Raw genomic sequence first — 17,533 nt, forward strand, 5'->3', positions numbered from 1 at the left:
AAAATCAGATTTTTATTTAATCAAAGAAAAAATAGGAAGTGAGTTGTTTGACGAATCTCCATGTATAGGCTTAATAAGTTTAATGTTATTATGAGGAAAACAAATTTTGTTGACTGCTTTCTTGATAAAAATCTAAGAAAAAAGTCTACGTTTAGGAAGTAGGTATATATACACCTACGCCAAACAAATCAACTTTGCCTGCAGTGATACGGAAGCACGGATCCCTCTAAAACAGTATTTTACAATAATTGAGTCAATTATCTCTCACCGAAGAATTCCGTGGGTGTAGATAGCAAATATGTAGATAGGTACCTACTACTATCACACCGGTAACCTCGTTGCTCTATTCTTAGCACATGCGTTTGCCGAGCGATTCTTTTCTATGCAAATTCGATTAACCGGAAAGGCTAAACGTTTTATTATACACACTCAACAGGTAGGCATGCTATGATAACGTAAAATTTACCCGACAAAATACAATATGTAAATGCTTAATGTGTATATATATATTAATAAATATAGTAACTACGTGGCTTGGACTGCCGGAAACGAGTGCGCGATTCGTGATAATAATGGTCGGTGGTTCGCCCCCCCCCCCGCCCCGAACGTATTTTCGAACGCGCCAAGGACGTGGATTTCGTCGATCAAAACGACAGAATAAACGATGTATCGTGATAATGACTGTAAAAAAATAAAAACGCGTAATCTCTCACGGAAACGACGCGACCACAATATGATGATGTATAATATAATACAATATGCGCACACCGCTGCAAGCTTAAAGAAAACGAGTTCGTGTCAGCTGGTAATTGGTATCATATATACATGTACGTATTATATAGGTACACGCGCGACCACGGTTACGCATACAGCGTAGACCGAGACATTTGTATGTATATAATAATATAACATAATGATACAGTGTCGAGATTTGTCGCGTCGAGGAAGTAAAATCAAAACGAATAAGTGAATTATAAAAAACGAAAATCGATCGGTGTGCGCCCCCACCACAATACGTATGGGGTACCTACCTGCCGTCTACACTACACGCGTGTATAATAAGATAATAATAATATAATCTTATTACACGCTCACGATATTATTATATTGTGTGTATAATAATATAATATAAATAATAACCTATCATTATGTCTGCGGGCGACGACGACGATCGACGACGACGACGACGACGACGACGACGACGATCGGACCGACCGCTCGCAGTATACGCGGTAGCGGTTCAACAAACGTCCGCTAAAAAATTCAATGGACTTCCTGCACCGGAGCCTGCCCGGGCCTTGAGACCAGCGTATCGATGTCGTTATATATTGTACACACTTACCTACACGTGTATAGGTATACCGGCGGAGTGTATGTATTGTCGTGTGGGTAAATATTTTATATTGTTGTTGTATTATTATTATTATTATTATTATTATATTTTTCATTATTATTATAGTTACCCATTATATCTGTGTGTGTGAGTGTGATTATTATATACTCGGAGAAAAGTGCCATGTCTGGCGGAATATAATGTACATGCGAAGAAATCTGCCGCGTGCATGCAGGTGGAAGTACACACAAATGTATTATTATTATGCATCGAGTAATGATATTAGTATATATATAATATATATATATTATGCTGTGCGCGTACACACATCGTCAATGTCAAGGGCGTCGGCGGCGATGTCAAAATATAATAACACACACACACACACACACACACACGTGTGTCTAAGAGCCCGACACGTTTCCAACGATGATAATTGTACGTTTTCGTGACTCAAATAACAATTACACCATGCTGGAAACGCAGTAATGATTCCGATAAGCTGATATTCGCATCTTTTTGCGAAATGCATACCCATTACGATCCGGATACGAAATCGATTAGTAAAATGATATTTTTTTGTCTTCTGCCAACTCGAGGGCTCAGAGACTTTACTATCCTGGTATTTCTTCCATTGAACCATTATTTCTTTCTTGAGGTATCCTTAATCTATTGTTAGGAGAAAAGTTCATAAATAAATATGTTTCACTTTGTAATTTTAATAATACAACAAGTCATCTATCAACCGAAATAATCCTAACCAATCAACTCAAATACATCTATGATAAATGATCTATCAACCGTGGCACACAGGTTCCTAGGATTTTGGCACTTTTGTACGATAAGACTTTTTTTTCTTATCTCATTTTGGCGCTTATTATGTCTTCCACCGTTTTTATTTATAACATAAAATATTATTCAACATAAAATAAGTATTCCTATCAAAATTTCAAAAATTACCAATTCATTTTAACTGTCCCCTAAAATACTCCAGGTCTAACCACCCCCCCCCCCCCCCCCCACCTCGAGGGATCCCAGTGTGGATGCATAATATAAGCCCATGTGAGCTATTGTAATAATGTGCTTTGAAACCATATGAGACTATTAAAGCTGATTCAAATATCAGATCCTAAGTCCACCTATAATATAATAATATACTGTGTTGAAAATCGAGCTTCGCATTTTGTTGCAAAACGCAAGTAAACAATTTTTATGTGACGTACCTACCTCCAAAACTGATTTTTTACTATTGTTGTTAACTATACAATAGTAAGTATACCTATATATATATATATTGCATTATTACTATAGCCATTACAGCGTTTTTTTATACATAATCATATAATATAAAAGTAATAAGTTTATCATAAAATATACGCACTATTATATAAATTTATATTATGGGAATTCGGTAGCCGTTTATACTCTTAGACTTTTATAGTTATACTTTTATTACATTTTACTTCGGGCGCACGAAAACTCAAAATAATACTGTACCAATAAATGCCCGAAAATGGAAAATTTATAACAACGATTCAATTGGGCGGGCAATAAAAAATTACTGTCACGCGTGCAATAAAGATTAATCACACAACAATTAAATATTGCACACAATCATAATATGACGAAATATCCTTTAGGTATATATTATAGCATAATGTTGCTGCTGTTGTACCGACGATAATTATTACAGAAAATCTGGAAATATATAGTAAGTAGTCGTATAATTACAATATAATAATAATTTATTCAGTACCTTCTCGTTTTGTTTTTTTTAATAATCGTGGTTAATAATAATTAATAAATACTCGTATTAATTACTTGAGTATTCTGTCTTTGCTGTAGGTACGTATATTATTTTATAGATGCAAGTTTACTAATAATTTACATCGAGAAAAATAAAGGTTCTCAAACGTAATCTATAATAATGTTTGTAACATAAATTATTAAATCGAAAAAAAATATGGCTTTGCAAATGTATCCAATAACTAATAAGTATTAAGTAACAACGAAAGTCAAAATCTTCCAGCCCCCTAGGGTTTACATAAATAATTGTGTAGTAGGTGGCTACAAATTTCTATACATTTTTCCGAGTTACCTATCAAACAAATTCGTCAGGTTATTTTTCAATTTATTTTAAACAAGTTTTAAATAACGACAGGTGGCAGTGAGTATAATTTAGTGAAAATTAACAGTACCAAAATTATAAAAGTAAACGTTATGAAATCGACGAATTAAAATTTCAGATTTTTAACAAAATATACATTTTAATATTTTATGCCTTTCATTTACTCAAGCTTGAAAATTAAATATAATACCCTTTACAAAAAGTATAAATTTAAAATTCTTTATACTGAACACTTCGTATCTCTGTGTACTTGTTCAGTAATGAAGGTTTAAAAAAGAAAACTAAATCTTGATTTGTATAATCTAATATTATGTTGATTGTTCATTGTATTTAAGTATGCCATTCAAAGGTGTACTTTAATGATATTCAGCATTTTTGACTCTTGGCTTATATTCCTAATACAGTATTCGGAATACTTTTCCCAAAAGTATTCTGAATAACTATTTAAAACACTTTTTAAAGGTATTTTATTATTATAAAAAAAACATAATTACTAATTTTTATTTACTTTCCTTGTTTTTCTAGACATTTTTACAATATTATACTCATTTTAAATCAAGTATCAACAACTTAAATTATATATATATTTTTTTTTTTTTAATTTATTAAGTCTTCAACAACAAAGATTTTTAGCCTACATGGCTACATTAAATTAATATAAACAAATATACATTAAATCGTTATGCAATTATTAACATGATAAGGATAGATTACAATTTATGGCTATAAATTATATTATATATAGAATTATTAAATTATTAATGAGTGTTATAATGAAATAAAGAGAAATTCAACTATTATTGTCTAATTGGTTTAATATTTAAAACAAAATTAAAAAGTATTTTAAAAGTACTTGGAATACTTTTTTTCATACGTATTCCAGTATTTATTTTAAATGATTTTTATAGTATTTTATTTAGTATTTATTTCATTAGTATTCAGTTGTATTCTAATAAAATTTTTTATCGTGTTGCATAATCATGTTAAAGTAAAGATATTTAATTAAATAGTGTACAAAGAAAATTGAACTTGTTTATACTGTATGTAATGAAGTAGACCAACAGGTAACAATAAAACAATAATTTTGTATTTCCCAACAAACATTCCAGACTTAGTATATTAATAACATAATTTGTATATGCAACATAACATAAGTACATAACTCAGTTCATACTCTATAGCAGCGGTTTCTTAAACTTTAGTCCGTGGCCCCCCAGTGGGTTTGCGACAGCGACACTCATTTCAGAGGTCTGCGGCGTCTCGAAGTACAAAAAAAATATTACATTTTATAAAAAAATATGACGTGTATTAAAAATAATTATAAATATGTATATTTTTATGTACCCTTGAATGTAATTTGTAGTATTTGATATAAGTATCAAATATTGTTTAGGTAAATACCTAACCTATAAAGTATTTATAGTTTATACAATTCGTATATATTGTGTTGTAAATTCATACCTACATATTGGTACTCGCGTGTAGTATACTACTTACGGTAAAATGATACCTACCTAAAAAATTTTGACGTGCGGTAGGCTACCTGCCGGGAAATTTGAGTAATATGACATACCTATCTGTTATACTTGCTCTTAATTATGTTTGATTTTTATTTCATTTTATTACGGGAAAGTATCTGTGACTTGAGTTATTAAGATTAACGACATATTATTATAACGGTGATACAATTCTATAATAGCTAAGTATCGTGATAGCTTGTAAATATCCACCAAGACCCACAACAACTTCATATTAGATGTTATATTATTTTAGTTTGTGTTGTGTCCTTCAACCTCGAAGTGATACGTAACAGATTTGCTTTAGACCGTCAACTAAAATAAGAATTGTTGCGGTCAATATAGAACACAATTAATTTGAAGTTTGTGGGGTGACGTAAAACATTAAACGACATAACAATATATAACGTATTAAAATACTTGATGATCGTCAGCAATACACTTAGTACATATTAGTTTAATATTTATTGTTATTAATCAATCAACAGTAGCTAGAGAACTAAAATTATGGTAAGCACCCAAAAAAGTTTTTGGTAAGTAAAAATTTAAGGTAGATACCATACTATACGATATAAAACAGTATATTAATTTATAGTTACTACTATATCAAAAGATAATCATTTTTAAATTATTAGTTCATAAATGACTAAAATGTAGCTCATAAAATATGAATAATGCACACATTTTTGAATTGTTCACATTATTATAATAGGTAACGTACATAGGTACTTTTACTATTTGTTTTACCACTTATTTGTAGTGATTATCTAAGTACGTACCTAATAAATTTAGGTATTACCAAACTAAATTTTGTGTTAACAAGGTTAAATGTTGATAGTCGTTTAAAATATTTTTTTAAATAAATTAATATAGAATATGCGTCGTGGGGAAACGAATTTATTTGTTTTGGCACAATTGGGCGATGCCCGCGTCGTGTATAATACGGCGTGTATAAGTATGTTATCGTAGCGTTATGATAAAGTAAGGAAAACACAGGAGCTCCTCCCCCTCCCACCATCAATAATATTAAATACACAATCATTATTTTAACAATACCTAAATACACATTTACAGTTAACTAATTTATTGACCATTAAAAATACTACTTTTAAAAAAAATTTGTTTTTTGAAGGTTTTTGTTTAAAATTTTAAGCTACTTGTAATTCCAACATTTCAATTTTATTTTTATTCCCCTGTGCCATTGGTTGGTGTGATCACTATATAAGTCATTAACATCTTATATTTTTGATTTTGCTATCAGAACACTCTTACACAAATATTGATAATATATAAATATTGAACAAATAGGTAGTTTTTTTTGTTGATAATTATTTGAAAGTTCAGATAAACGGAGAGATGCACCATGGGTTTTGTGGCATGCCCCTTCCCACTTAATTTATTTTATTTAAAATGTAATGATTATTAGTTATTCATAATAAAAATAACTAATCGTTCAATAATCTGCAGTATTTATACATCAAAATTATAAGTAGATATATCTGACATTAAAAGTATTCTGCTTCACATTATACGTTTATGGAAAAAAATATAGCAGTTTATCTGTTAAAAATATAAAGTGGTAGGTGAAAAAACAATCGCTGTATTTATATAATATTATAATGTTAGAATTGTTATGATATTTTACAAAAGAAACTTCCAAAGAAAGTTTATACTTTATTAAATATTAATCGTGCACTAATTAAAACTTCAGTTAAATAGATATAGACACCACAACCTATCAATAATACACAATGAAATTTCGAACAAAACTTTATCAGACAATGTTTTTAGATTAACAAATTCTGTAGATGATTCATGACTAAAGTCGTGACTTTTTCAACCCTTTGTTGAAGGCGGAAAATGCACTTTATGTCTTCACCTTAAATGAATATTATGTCGATTTTTATCTGTTAGTACGATTTCAATACTTGAACGATTTTATACTTATCGTCTATACGTTTCGAGAATGTATAAACAGGTTTATTTATTTCGTACTTAGGTGTTGGTATTTTTATAACCCGGTAGCAGTTTTATTACTATTTCAGTTTTCATTCCTTATCCTAAAAACTCGGAGCAGCATCCACACACCAGTGAATGCTCGTAAAATATAAAGCTATTATTTTGGAGGTCTTTTGGAGAAAATTTTACGATTTTCCCACCCTTTAACTACAGGGAAAAAAATGCGCGGACCACCGGAGGGTGGCATTTGTCCGTTTGCCTTTTATGGGTTCCGCGCGATATTTCAACTTGGTATATGTATAGTGTATATAATTTATATGTATAAGACCCTTCTCGTCATCCTACTGAAATCGTAAATCACATTATTGTTCTGTAGTGACATTTATACTTGGCGCCCGTTAAAATAAAATGATGAGACGATAATAGAACTCCCTTTTGGGAAGTTGAAGACAAAAGCCTTCGGTGGAAATCGAAACCTTTAAAACTTTTATTTTATTTTCACTTTTAGTTGATGGAGATTTTCAAGTGAAAAGTTTCTCGAAATATCGAATATTATATACCTACGTTATATAATATTATATACTTATACATATATTGAGGAGATAAAAACAGAAATAATTAAAATTTAATAATTCAAAAATAATAATTAAATTAGTTTTATGATGTTGTTAAAAACTTCCACAAACAATAACCACGTAAATTTTAATAATTAACATAATATTATCAACTCTAATTATTTAATTACTTGTGTTTTCTATACGTGAGTACCTATGTAAACAATTGAAATTTATTTGATACCTTTAACGAAAGTAGTCCTAAATATACCATATTTACGTATATGTATAGAGATCACATTCTCTCTCATACACACAAACACACTCAAACACCCCATCCTCTATTTCTCTGTACACTATAGATAGTCAAAGAAAAAAACACAGCGATACAAAAAATATGTAAATAGGGTGAGGACCACCGTGATTTCATGTTTTAGAGTATTAACTATGTATATGAAAAAAGTTATGATATAATTCCGCGATTAAACCGTTAAAACTTTTTAAAGTTTTTTTTAATATATATTTTTAGATGCATATCTTAACGCGTATCCGTATCGTCGACCCCTTCAACTGCTATAAAATAATCAAACATCTCTACTCGTTCATCTTATCGACATTCGAGTATTCGACACAGTATATTACCACTGCCGCCATATTTATAATGTATAAATGATAAAAACATTTTATATTTCTTATACGTATTATAAAAATCGAATGATATATTTTTACATCCCTCGAGGATTCAATCGTCAAAACCCTAAAACGGCTAAAACGTAAGTCGTTTCACAATTTTGGCAAAATGTATTTAACGTGTTAATATGACGTGAAACCAAACAAACAACAATAAAAAGAGTGCGAGCATTAAAATCTCTTTACTCCCGGATTACGTGTGTGGTGTATCATTGGCCATAGTATATGTATTCATCACTATATTTTTAGCCTTTTAGGTCTGTAATGCACGCAACTACTCACTGCTCATAATAAACTAATAACAGTGTCGGTATATGTAGCGGAAAAGAGTACAAGTTTTACGACATACATTTTTTTTTAAAAAAAGATCGATAATATCATACGTTAGTTGCAGTGTAATTTCAAATATAGGCGTATCAACAAAAATACAGCTCCTCTTCTGGTAGAACATTGTCGTGCTCTTGACAAGTTATGCCTAATTGGATCAATATTTTTGCTTGCAGCAGATAGTGTGATATTGTAATTCACAGGTTCAGAGTAAAAACTGTTAAATATGTTGACCATATAGTGACCGAATACCTACGCAATATTATTAATCATAACTATTTAAAAATCGATTTTTATCTGAACGAAAACTTGATTTTTTTTTAAATATCTGTGAATTGTAAACTTATATGTAAATGTTTGGTCGTAATTGGGTACTTAATGTTTTTAACATTTATATCACCATTTTTTTTAACTATTATTATTACTAGTCGTAACTTATTACCGTTTTGTACCACATCATTATAATAAAGTGCTAAGTCATAAACATATTATATACTATATGATATATGGGTACACTACCGCACTGGTTATACTATATATATATATATATATATACATTTTTTCTGTTATTTGGCAACAGGTACCCTGGTACGTGTCATCTCGATCGCTTTAATGAAATGAAAAAAAAATGTAAAATACATGAAAGTTCATTGGATTCCCGCCGGACCAGAAATCTATACGAAAACCGCATTAACAAGTATATAGGCAACACTCACTTCAACTACCTGTGTATAATATGTACACATTCCTCTGCTTTTTCATCATAATCATATTATTATTACATGTGCTATATGGTAAAATGATAAAATATAATTTATTCTCCGTACAGTACTTATTGTAAACAGTACAAACTAACTAAAATAAGAAATATATGTTTATTTTTTCATAATACCAGTTGCATTTTTATATTATGATGTATAACGGTGTTGGGTGTCTGGTATGAAAGAAGAAAAATATGTGGGCATTTCTGATGTACAAAAAACGTGTGGCAATCACTTCCAACCCAGTTTGATCAAAACAAGAAATCCGTACGTACAATATTGTGTATACTATTGTATATTATGCTTACGGTATAATATGGTACTTAATATAAAGTGGATATTAAAATAATATATACGATATATACTACATAATATTTATAGTCTAGGTAGTTTCATCGTTACATTTTTACGAGTTCCTCTAAACTTTAGTTGAACGGATCTATTTATCATGTATAATACGTTATTGTAAGCCCTCCTTATTATAGACGTATACTATACGTCTATACGTACACAATAAAAGTATATGCATTGGTGGAAATCCGAAAAGAGGGTTTGAGGAGTCCCCCCCCCCAAAAATTTTTTTTTTTAAGTATTCCAAATCCCCCAAAATGACAAAAGAATGACAAAATAGCTGTTATATTTCCCCACATGATTATTATCCCAAATATCCATGGACAATTATTGAATAGGATATTTTCTTAGTAAAAGTGGGACATTTCTTGACGGAAAAAATTAACTGCGAAAATGTTATAGTTTTTTTTGCATGTTTACTGTCTTTTTTTCAACTATGTACAAGGATACATTTTATAGCAATTTAGAAATTATGAATTTATGGTAGTAGACTCTAAATATTAATAATAAATAAATCAATCAATTATTAACAGGTATATTGTATTTATTATATTGACAAAATTAAGAATATTAATATATTAAGAATTTAATGTGTTTTTTGGGAGGAAAAGGAGTACTCCAGCAGTCTAGCCCCTGTAACTTTGTATTCAACATATTTGTAGGTAGCTTCATAATTTGAAAAATTGACCACTATTTTGAGTCACTTCTGGAAAGCTTGTACAGAGTAGTTATTTATACAACAAAATATTTATAATATATTATAGTCACAAAATGTGGTTTGGTCTCGTTGCGATTATATTTTTGTAAAAGACAATTCACAATTTTTTGTCTTATCATATTGAGTGGACTGCTAATGAGTGATAACCGTTGATTTTTTTTGGGGGGGGAGGGAGCGGGGTACTGTGAGGATTCATTTTATATTCTGCAACATTTGGAGCGAAAACGAAATATGTTTAATTAATAATTTTAAATAATTGTGCCATTCTTCAACCATCCTTAACGAACATCTTTATGTAAGTCATGGAAAACTGGAATTAATGGTCACACTATGTCTGAATTGGCATAGTTTCTACAACGTTTGTTATTGCATTTGATTTCTATTTCTTTACACTGTAGTTGTACACAACGGATTTAATTTATGATCGTCACCTTGAACGAATTTTATGGCCAAAACGGTTTCAAAATATTTCAAACTATTCGCGTATAAAAATATGTAAACACGCGGCATATATTATAATACAGATATTATTATTATTATTATAAATACACGACATGTAGTATCGGTACAATGTGTATAGGACCTAGGCATATAGGTACACATTGGGTGTTGTTTTCTAACGAACAATACACCGTGTCACAAACGTTTACGGGGCCATGTATGTTGTAGGTACCTATATACACGTGTCGGGATACAGTATTACTATTAATAAACACGTCATTTTTTTTTTCTCTTTCGAATGTGAAGAAATCTCGCTCGGCATTGCCATAATACTGTATGCATAACCATATTATTATTCTAACAATTTGTCGTTATTCCGACGAGATAAAACGCAACAACGCGATTCAAGGATGTCTAAGGAACTAGGAAACGGACAAGTCTAGTTACATATTATTATTATTATTATTATTATTATTATTACTAATCGGCTGCTGTTGCTGCTGCACCGACGCGTCCGCATGCGTCGACTCGTTTTGTCCATTTTACACTAATAATATTATTATTTATTAGTTATACATTACGTTCCCGCGCCCACTCACCGTGGATATGCGGATATGAGTCTGAGAGTCCGGACAGTTTAGACCCACTCTCATCATACTGATAACTTGTGTTTTGAAATTAACAAATCATCGCTGACTAGGGGGTGCATAAAATAAATATAGGGTTGTGGGGTCTGAAACTAGGAGTCTCCAGTATCTAATATTAAGAGGGGTGCTAAAACATTACATACCATTCAAAACGTCATCTTTCCCGTTTAGATAGTAGTTAGACTTTACACAAATATTTAATATCCTCTAGTGTCTAGTCTCTAACAGCACGTCATATACGATATTTTATAAGTTATTTTTGAATATTTATATTATTTGATTAATTTATTTATTATCTAAATAATAATTAAAGTTTGTATTGCACATGCGTTGTTCATTTGCGATTGTCGTCTTAGAAATATAATTTCGAACACATTGAATTTAATTAGGCAATATGCCAACACGTTATAATATGATAATAATATGACATTAATAATTGGGTATATTTCAATATTTCATACTCATTAATTGCGTATAAAAACCAGGAAGTACTAACAGACATGCTCGTAGAGTTTGCTTTTCCTCATAACTACCTAGATTTATTATAACGATAATTAAATTATTAATAAGCATTTTTTAGATTCTAGATTTTCACGTGTTTTTTTATTATTTTCAGTTTCTGATACTTAATTACATTTATATATCATAAATTATTAACGTATTCAAATTTATGTTAAATACGTATTCGTATATGAAGGTACGGCCCATGTTTATTAAGTAATACGATTTCGTATTCAAAATTAAATGTTCATCGATTTGTCAATAGTTGATATAGAAGTATATAAATATATAATCAAATATATAGGTTGGGTGCCTACTTAATAAAGCCGTTATTAGTCCACATAGCTGTTTTATATACTATATACTTTTTTTTTTGGACACATTAACCTATTTTTCTTATATTATTGTAGATATTTAAGCATATTTCGTTTAAAATTAATAATATGTGAAGGAAAAAAACATAAAATATTTTATTTGTGAATTTAAAATTACTAACTGACATTTACCTCCAATATTGTGCATGTAGTTAGTAGAGTAAGAGTATACTTCTAATTTCTAGTATACGATTAAATAAACTAATTAGTAATTACCAAATAATAATAATGAAATGCAGGGATTGTGTCATAGAAAGACTCACTCCTTAAAATTTTCATTTTACTTAATGATTAGTTCAGGAAAAGTCTAATCCGAATAAAAATATACCATAGTAGTATAATTATATTTTAATCATAACTCATAAGCTATGATAGTAATTATCATAATTATGATTCATAATATCGTTTGACGATTGATCAAACCATACGATTTTCAACGCAAAATTAAACAATGTTTATAAAAATAAAATCACTGCTGCGAGAATATTACTTTTCTATACATAAATACAAACATACAAATATTTTACATTTTTATATTTTTATATTTTTTAGTAAGTATACCTAAATTACTAGACTGGAAACAAATTAAAATGTTACAGTTTACGATGGAAAAAACAAAAAATAAAGACATAAAAAATGAAAATGAGTTTTTGAAGCTTCCGTGATGGACGAAATAAAAGTAATAACATAATAAATAAAGAACATCAGCTAAGATATTCTATCGATTAAGTTCTATAGTCGATGTGAGATCTATATTATATTGTAGATATATATATATAGAGAGAGGTTAGGTTTATATAGTTAGTTATATCTGCTATAAAATGTAAATATGTGGTAAGTATCTAATACAAAATGAACAGGTATTAATAATATGTTGTCTTTAAGATGACGCGATTTCTTATTATATCATTAAATAATATTTAACGCGCAGATGGCATATAAATTCAAACAAACAGTTACCTAGTTACTTTCTCAAACTCGTCTCTAACATATATATATTTATATATATATTATGCATAAATTAAAAAGGTTTATTTTAGTGTTTTTATTTTCATATATTATAATCATAATGTAATACATTTTTATGGGATCTATACCTATATAAATCGATCTAAATACTAAGTTATTGACCACAATATCATCGCGCGATCCTGTATAACTTCAGCGATTCGCGAAGTACCTAAGACAATATGGCATGTACCTGCAATACAAACTAATAATAATAATAATAATAATAATAATAATAATTTACTAGGTAATGTAACTCTAGCACTGCGTCATTAGCTATAAACTCGTTAAAACTAACTAAACCGCTTGCGCTGAATGTGACGCGTCCGCTCCAGTTTTCGTTGTTTCTACTATTTTTGTTTCACAATCTCGTGTAACGATTACTGCACCGAGTGCGTTATTATTATCATTTATAATAATATTGTAGGTATTAAAATGAAATAGAAAAATATTAATTATTATTATTTCTCAAAGTTGCGATCGTATAAATAATATGTACGTTTTCGAGTTGGCGGCGAGGTTTCACGGTCGGCGAAACCCGTGACATTGTAAATTGTATATTATATTACAGAGTTCATTGAGTTGTTCCTACTTTCATAACCACTCGGTGGACGATCTGACTGCAGGGCTATGACAACAAAACGCATTGGAATTTATACATTGTAAACAGATTGATTTTGATTTAAGTTGGCAATTTTTTTTTTATATTCGATTCAATTATCTACCTACGCATCGACAACAAGTCAATATACAAAAACAAATGTCTATCTAATGAAAAGCCGCAGTTTTTGACCAATCGACACCAAATTTTGCACACTTATTGTTTGGGGTCTCTGACGAATTGTAAGCTACTTTTCGTCCCTAAATTTTGGCTCACACATACATTTTGTTTCGACTCACGGAAATTTAATGTTTTTTAAATATATTTATGGAGTTGCCTTTGGTTACAGAAAATTAAATAGTTCTTATGATTGGATACAATTTTCTATATACTTGTTGTATTATATACTTGGTAACTGTCATAGAAACTTGATATAAATAAAGTAAATTCCAATGTTAATTTGTGATTTATTTATTTTTTGTTTACAATACCTACATAGATAGATTCATAATTTTAACACGGACAGAGTCGACTATATATTATATAATAAAAACATAGGAAACAGTTTAGTAAACGATATGGTTGGTCAGGGCCAGCTATATTAATAGTTAAATAAAAACGTTTACAACATAACTATAATAATAAATAGCATTTTCGGCGGAAAAAAGCGAAACACTTGCTATTTTCTACGTGTCTGCAAAAGTCTATGCAGGAGTAACATGGAAATTAAATAAATAAATTGCAGAAGTTGCACATTTGTTTATAGAATTTTTAATAATTTTAATACATTTGTATTGTTTCAATAAAACTAATTTTATAATCATTAATTATTATCGTTGTATGTAAATTAATTCACCACTTACCAGTTACAATAGTTAATATTAGATATAGTAATCGGAGACTAATGCAGTAGATCGCCTCCATGCAGTGATGTCACTCGGAAAAAAGACATAGTAATCTAGTTTATTTTTTTTAAGTTAATTGAACTAAATGGTAAACCTTAGGTAGGTAACACCTAACCATCTAAACCTAAGTTCTAACTTAAGTTTTATATAGTGATAGTTATATACGTATTTATTTATAACTGACAATAAAAAACGATATTACTAATACACAACGATCAAGATAATAAATATACGAGATGATATTATTAAGAAGTTATGTATAAAACATATTTTGAAAGCTGCAATTTAATACTGAATTGTTAATATATACATAAATAAGTTAAGAAAATACAAAAAAAATAATGTCACATATGTAACTTTGTAGACACTATTTGAGGATATCACAGATGCAGAATATATGTTGGGCCTGAATTGATAATTATAAGCAGTCAGTTATCACCGTGTCAGTATAGAATCAAAACCCACGATAAACCCAATAAAATAAATAACAAACATTTTATAAAAAAATATTGTCTATTGGTAGGTAATTTTAAAATTACATATTATTTCTTTGTGGGTTCGTATATGCCATATGGTATTATGGTCGATGTAATCACAAAAATGAAGCGTCTAATATTTATCATAAAAAACTATTATAACTATTAAAAACAGTAAGAAGCTCACGAGGAAATCAAATAGCTACAATTATGCATAATGGTTGGATTTTAATACATTAATTTTGTATTATAATATGTAAAAGTCGTAATGACGCCAATGCATTTCAATATCTCTCCGGTGACCTGGAAGTGGAAAAGTATGGACCACTGAAAAATTTGTTTGCTCTATTTTAAAACTGAAATGGTGCTCCCCATGATTGAATAATAAATATAAAAAAAGAAAAAGACATATCGCGTACAGAAATGAAAATAATCACCAAGATATAGCAAAATATTGTCCAGTGAGCATATAATGTGTCATCAATGATTTTATTAAGTATATTATAGTATAGAAACGTTGTGTATGACTGATTTCTTCTATCTTTTAAAGAATTTAATTTAAATATTCAAGGACTTAAATTCCCAGGTGACCCCGGAAGAAAAGAAAACGAGAAACGTAAATGGTGCCACGACCTGCTGGATGAATAAATAAATAAAGCCACACGTCACGAAGTCTCATCAAATATCAATGGATGGATTCTTCGTTCAAGCCTCATCAATCACCTATCCACTCTACACAACATTCATTTATTGTAAAAACTAAAATATTAATAATTATAAAATAAGTATATATTCAAGGTTATCATTATAACTAGAATAGTGAATCTATTGAAATTTATTTCGAAATAAATAAAAAGAAAATGAAGAACTTTAGTTTAATCGGGCATTGTGACTGTTATAATATTCTACGTTTTTCATTATGTAATTGAAGCATATGAATAATGCATGTGTAGGTAAAAACTTTTTAATGTAAACTTATCGTCAAAATTAGAACAATGGAACTTTATCATGCCAAATAAGGACAAAATAATATGGAGATTAAATAAAAGTCAAGAGTCAAATTCAAATATTACTCCTATAGTAATTACTAATAAGTAATAAGTAATCCTTAAAATCCGGAATTATTTAATTATTTGTGCAGTTGATTTTTAATACCTATTGGCTACTAACTTTTTCTAGTGCCAACTATTTATATTTTCAATGCTTGCATATTCTGTACTAAAGGATAATAATAAGTAGTCCTAAATAAATTCTTGATTTAATGAGATCGAAATAAAATTATGATCGTTTCAGAAATCAAAATTACACCAACTTCTAGGAAAACAGTAGTTTATTTATAAATTATAATTTTAAAAATAAATTGCATTTAAATGTTGAATAATCGTGATTTAAATTAATTTTTTAATGAAGCAGTAAATCACGGGGGCTCGAATTTAGAAAAAAAATTTCGTTTTACTTTATTTAGTATCAAACCGTTAAACAATTTTTGGTGTTAAACGTTATAAATTTTTTATGTTTATTGTTATTGACAGTATAAACGTTATTATATTTTTATGTTAATTGTTATTGGAAATTTAAACGTTATTATTTTTTTACGTTTATGGTTTATCGTTATTGGAAATTTAAACGTTTTCATTTTTACATTCAAATGTTTAACACCATTAAAAATTAAAACATGATGTAGTACCTATTACATTTTAACAATTAAAATAATATTATAAATTATATTAAATTTATATTTATAATATTAAATATAAATTTTCAATATTACGTCTATTGCCGACGTTTAATATTAATTTAATTTAAACATAAAACCAGAAATATATACCAAATTGTACACATTACAGCTGTTTGATCCACTAAATTCAAATTTTTAAGTACTGCATGTAATTTTGTTATCTACGTAGATTCTCAAAAACAATATATGTGCGATGTAACCATGTAGGGCACTCTAAACTAAAAAAGGAAGACAAAAATTATTCAATTTTCTATTCAGACATAGAAATGCCCATATTTTTATATTTTAAATTATAACATAAGAAATCACTTTCTCCTTAGGCTTAAAAGTTATTTTGATATCTAACAGGAAAAATGACGCAAAACTTAAGCTGTGTAACTTTGATAAAATTGATACATATGATTGATACTGTTTTGGTAAAATACTGTGTATCTAAGTAATTATAGTCTAAGTACCGTTTTTTTTTAAAAAAAAGGAAAGCTTAAAATCCTGTACACTGTATGT

The 17,533-nt window shown here is 29.0% G+C and overlaps 1 long non-coding RNA gene across 1 annotated transcript; it reads left to right on the forward strand.

Moving 5' to 3' along the window:
* The first annotated feature begins 1,171 nt into the window (after positions 1-1,171).
* On the forward strand, positions 1,172-16,165 carry LOC111030412. The gene is made up of 4 exons (XR_002604104.1): positions 1,172-1,389; positions 9,089-9,302; positions 9,404-9,536; positions 15,878-16,165. It is a non-coding gene; the product is annotated as an uncharacterized LOC111030412 (long non-coding RNA).
* Positions 16,166-17,533: the final 1,368 nt, after the last annotated feature.

The sequence above is a fragment of the Myzus persicae genome, unplaced genomic scaffold (assembly GCF_001856785.1).
Source record: "Myzus persicae strain clone G006 unplaced genomic scaffold, MPER_G0061.0, whole genome shotgun sequence".
NCBI classification, from domain to species: Eukaryota; Metazoa; Arthropoda; class Insecta; order Hemiptera; family Aphididae; genus Myzus; species Myzus persicae.